We start from the raw sequence: 4,966 nt of genomic DNA, 5'->3' as shown, positions 1-4,966 counted from the left end.
TTAGTACTGGTTTGGCTATCTGCTATATGTGGATGGGTGTCTTTTGGTAAGTATGTTTTTATTACTTAAGACACTCTCAGCTATGGTTTGGCACTTTGTGCAAATTATATATAGTTCTAAATATATGTATTGTACTTATATTTGCCATGAGTCAGGTTCATGTATTTCCTTCTGCAGACTGTCTTTTTCAATTTGACTACTTTGTGCATTTGCGGGTATTAGGCCCGCGGGTGCGTCAAAGTTTAATTTTGACTTTCCTATCCCTTTAACTCTATCTTCTCTTTAACCTTTCCACTCCAATCTCTCTCTCTGCCCCCATTTACCCTTTAAGAAGTAACAGTCTAAGCACTAATGGGGTCTGTACAGCCCTAGAGGAATAACATATCTCTCCCCTTTCATAGATTTATAATATCCCTTTAGATAATATTTTTAGTACATTGACCAAAATGTGTGTTTCTCAGTGCCGCAATAGAAATGTACATTTTACAAATACAATGTGTTAACTTTGCTATTTACAACACATTGTTCGGACAGTGAGTGAATGTTGATTCAGCATTCACTCACTAACTTTCACTCGCACTGTTAAATTTCCACTCTCCAGTGGAAATTTTGAGCCCTGTATAATATTTAAATATATAGATATATAGATAGATATATATCAAAATAACAAGAGTATTGCATTGAGCAATGATACTTTTTTATTGGACTAACTATACATTTAAAGGTTGACAAGCTTTCAGAAGAATGTTCTCGTTTTTGAAGTCTGAAGCAATACTGACCAATGTCTATATATATATATATATATATATATATATATATTTATTTCAGTTGTCATGGTAACCCACACTTAAACGTTGTATATCGCAATGGGGACAGAAGAAGTATCAATACTATGGCTTTAAGCTTAGGCTCTTTTCTGCTTCTCTATATTAGATTGTACCCTGTATTCATGTTTGAACAATAGATTTTATGATTTGAAAAATGTCTGTTTTGGTAACAGACGTCCGGATTCACGTTGCCCGGGGTGATGACGTCAGAGGATGGGCGTGTCTACCCGTTGGTGCACTTTACAAGTAAGGTGGAGGGTAAGTTGCTTTGTAACACTTGTATGTCTGAGGAAAGACCTGTTGGCCTGAAAACGTTCACAGTAAGGTGCTATTTGAAAAAATTCCATTAAAGTGCGCTTCTCTCATTATATATATATATATATATATATATATATATATATATATATATATATATATATAATACACATGCTCTAACACGTACACATATACATACACATGCACACATACATACACATGCAGCTCCTAGTACTAAGGTGTCGATTTATCGAAGGCTTTTGCCAGCCTTTGAAACCCTACGGCAGCAGGTTCTCACAAGAGAACCTGCACGCCGTATTTAACAAGCAGCGGTCATCAGACCGTTGCTTGTTAAAGCCTTTCGCCAACTAAGCAGTGATGAAATTCAATCTCCACTGTCTAGTCCAACAGAGGAGATTGACCGCTCCTGTCCGCGCATGATTGGCTGCGTGCGGGCAGGAGGCGGGATTCCACGGGATTGCGCTCGCGTGCAATGGTAAATTCCTCCGGGGAAATTCTCCCCGCCAGAGGCGAGCTGAGGCAGACAGGGGCGTGTATATGCGCCCTTGTCTGCCTCAGCTTTGATAAATCGACCCTTATGAGGCAAAGCTTCACCATCTAGCAACTTTAAAGGGCAGAGCATACAATTTTAAACAACTTTCCAATTTTCTTCTATTGTCAAATTCTCTTCATTTTCTTGTTATCCTTTGTTGAAAAGCAGGAATGTGAGCTCAGGAATGTGCATATGTCTGCAGTACTATATGGCAGTAGTTTTACAAGAATGTTATACATTAACAAGAGCACTAGATGGCAGCACTATTTCCTGTTGTATAGTGCTAAAGACATGCGCACGCTACCTATCTAGATATCTCTTCAACAAAAAAAACATGAGAGCGACATAAATTTTATAATAGAAGCAAATTGGGAACATTTTTAAAAATTGTATTCTCTATCTGAATCATGGAAGAAATAAACTTGGGTTTCATATCCCTTTAAGGGTTTACCATAAGAGTAAAGAGCTGCAATAACAGAAGGAAAAGCAATAGCAAAGTGACTAATGGCCATGGTATTACAGTTGATGTCAACAGTTTTATTGTCCCTTTAAGAGCATTCAAAAACAACTTTCAATACCGAATATATTACCATAGCGCATTGATACAATTTGAATAAATATGGGTCAGTTTACAAAATCCTCTTTGCTTTACATAAAGTGTGACCAGCCAGGGTGTTATATAATGGCTGTAGTAGTGTTAATTACGTAGTCATGTTATAGATAGAAAACTCAATTCTAAATTTACAATTAAATATCAAATTGCACATAGAAAAAATATACTGTTTTGTCTGCGTCCCCTATAATTTGTCATATGCGCGTGCGCGTAGTCCATTTGATAAACCTGAAACCACATTATTTTCTCTCTTTTATATCTATCTATATATGCCTTTGTTATTGGTAATCGACTCTAGATGCTTGTGTAGATTTATTTAATGACATATCGGCTGGGTTAAACAAATCTGTGCACATCATGATTTCGTTCTTCTGGTAATCATGATTTTAAAACTAAAAACTAAAATAATAAATCCAATTGAAAAGTAAATTGCACATGCTAGCGGGCTTGTTCTACGATGAACACAGATTATACCTAATGTAAAAGGTTGAGAAAATGCAGTATGACGTCCCTCTCACGCTATTGTCTCCCAGCTCTTTATGCGTCACCATTGCAAAACGGAGGCATCAAAACGTCAGGACCATTAGAGGTGTTTTTCGGCACTTTCACTAAATCTAGTATAACAGCAAACAATAGCAAATATTTATTTTTTAGTACTTTTCGTCTTATTGTGGTTATTATGCATTCATAGCAGTGGATACGTAATAAGAGTTATATAGAAATTTTGATGCTGTTATTAGGGAACATCCAAGAAACTGGCAGAGCCTCGTTAGCGCAGTAGGTAGCGCGTCAGTCTCATAATCTGAAGGTCGTGAGTTCGATCCTCACACGGGGCACAGTTTCATTTTTATTAATATTTTATTTAGTTTTAGGAAAGAAAATGTGCAAAAATATAATTGATATAAAATGATAAATAAGCTATTTACTCAGATTCCCATCATTAACATTAAACTGTCTACAAATAAATGACAATTTTCCGAATTATTGTTGTAGCTGTTTATATATAGTAACATTTTGATAGCTATAAATCATGAACTATGTAATGTTCATCCAACCTTAATTTGTATGCCTTATAAAATAAATATCAAGCGGTAAATTACGTCATACAGATTTACATAAAACATCATTTACTTTTTAACTATCCATAAGAATATAGCTTATAAAGTGAACATGCAGATTTTGATGAACTCCCTGCAGAGCCTCGTTAGCGCAGTAGGTAGCGCGTCAGTCTCATAATCTGAAGGTCATGAGTTCGATCCTCACACGGGGCACAAGAGTTTTTTAGGTTCTAGATTAAATATCAACAAATACAAATTATATATATTAATATATTCTCAATCTTGCATTGCCGGAGCTATGGTTGTTAAAACTTGAGGTGTAAATACCTTCATCGCTTGTAAATACCTTCATCGCTGGAAAGTATTTTTGTAATAACGTTTACTTTTACATAGCATTCTACACAACCAAATATGGTTGGGGAAGGCTGCACAGCAAATATATACAAACATTGCACATTAACATACATGTTTCTCAGCATGAAAATGGAATCAGTAGAAACTGAAAAAGATCGCTCTACTGGGTTTGTTTTTTTATAACGTCACTAAAGATACAGTCTAAGCCTCATTAGCGCAGTAGGTAGCGCGTCAGTCTCATAATCTGAAGGTCGTGAGTTCGATCCTCACATGGGGCAGGAATTTTAACTCTTGGTAGGAATTAAAACACTGATTATTACATGCATATTTAAATACCTAGATGAAAACTTTGTTCTTAAAACTAAAATACATGGATTGATATAGTGAATTACTTTCATTCGGCTGTTCTAGCATCATAGCAAGATATAATAAAATAAAATATGACTGTTCCTAAAACTAAAAGGCAATTTAGCCACTAATCAGCAAGCGTTACCCAGGTTCTGAACCAAAATTGGGCTGGCTCCTAAGCTTTACATTCCTGCTTTATAAATAAGAGATTGAAACCAGGAGACTGAAAATAAATTGATAATAGGAGTAAATTAGAAAGTTGCTTTAAATTCAAATACCCCTCACTCCAGCTGTCCACTTATTTTTTTTTATGAGTTGACACTGTTCTCCAATCAGCGCTCTAGCTACAAAAAATAAAAAAGTGAGTGCTGTATGGCTAAATCGCTGATTGAAGAAAAGTTCTAACTATTAGCTCTCAGAGAAAAATTACTTTTGAAGTGGGTGGCCAGAATGCGTAATATTTGAATTTCATCTCTATATTTAACTCCTTAACAATCAGTGCCGGAAACTGAGGCAATCTCTCTGACAATCAGCAAGATTGTGTTATTTCTGCGTGCCCCATGACTGGTGTAGTACAGAAATAGCAGGGTCGAATAATACCAATGTAGAGAGGAACACTCTGCGCTACACTGGAGGGAGGGATCTACTACCTACAGAAAATGTGTTGGAAAAGGGGGGCCCTACAGAACATCGCTTGGTGGTGGGGGGGGGGGGGGTACACTACAGAAAAATGTTTTTTGTTTTTTTTTTAAATAAAAAAAAAGTAAAAATTGTCTATGAAATGGGGACTGGCAAACATCCTGCCAGTATTTAAGATAGTTAGAGGGAGCAGGGTTGAAGAGCTGTTTGGGGGGATCAGGGAGATTGGAGGGTAAGGGGGGAATCCTACACTGCAGAAAAAACAAACAAAAAAAACACTAAAACTTCATATTGGCAGACCGTCTGCCAGTACCTAAGA

At 36.4% G+C, this 4,966-nt stretch overlaps 3 non-coding genes across 3 annotated transcripts; all 3 read left to right on the top strand.

The window, feature by feature from the left end:
- The first annotated feature begins 3,011 nt into the window (after positions 1-3,011).
- On the top strand, positions 3,012-3,084 carry TRNAM-CAU (transfer RNA methionine (anticodon CAU)). Its single transcript has one exon. It is a non-coding gene; the product is annotated as a tRNA-Met (tRNA).
- A 362-nt stretch (positions 3,085-3,446) lies between these two features.
- Positions 3,447-3,519, top strand: TRNAM-CAU (transfer RNA methionine (anticodon CAU)). Its single transcript has one exon. It is a non-coding gene; the product is annotated as a tRNA-Met (tRNA).
- Positions 3,520-3,865: 346 nt separating this feature from the next.
- TRNAM-CAU (transfer RNA methionine (anticodon CAU)) lies at positions 3,866-3,938 on the top strand. The gene has a single exon. It is a non-coding gene; the product is annotated as a tRNA-Met (tRNA).
- Positions 3,939-4,966: the final 1,028 nt, after the last annotated feature.

This window comes from Bombina bombina, chromosome 1 (genome assembly GCF_027579735.1).
Source record: "Bombina bombina isolate aBomBom1 chromosome 1, aBomBom1.pri, whole genome shotgun sequence".
NCBI classification, from domain to species: Eukaryota; Metazoa; Chordata; class Amphibia; order Anura; family Bombinatoridae; genus Bombina; species Bombina bombina.
Note: the sequence above shows the minus strand (reverse complement) of the source record. Positions and strands in the feature narration are given on the sequence as shown.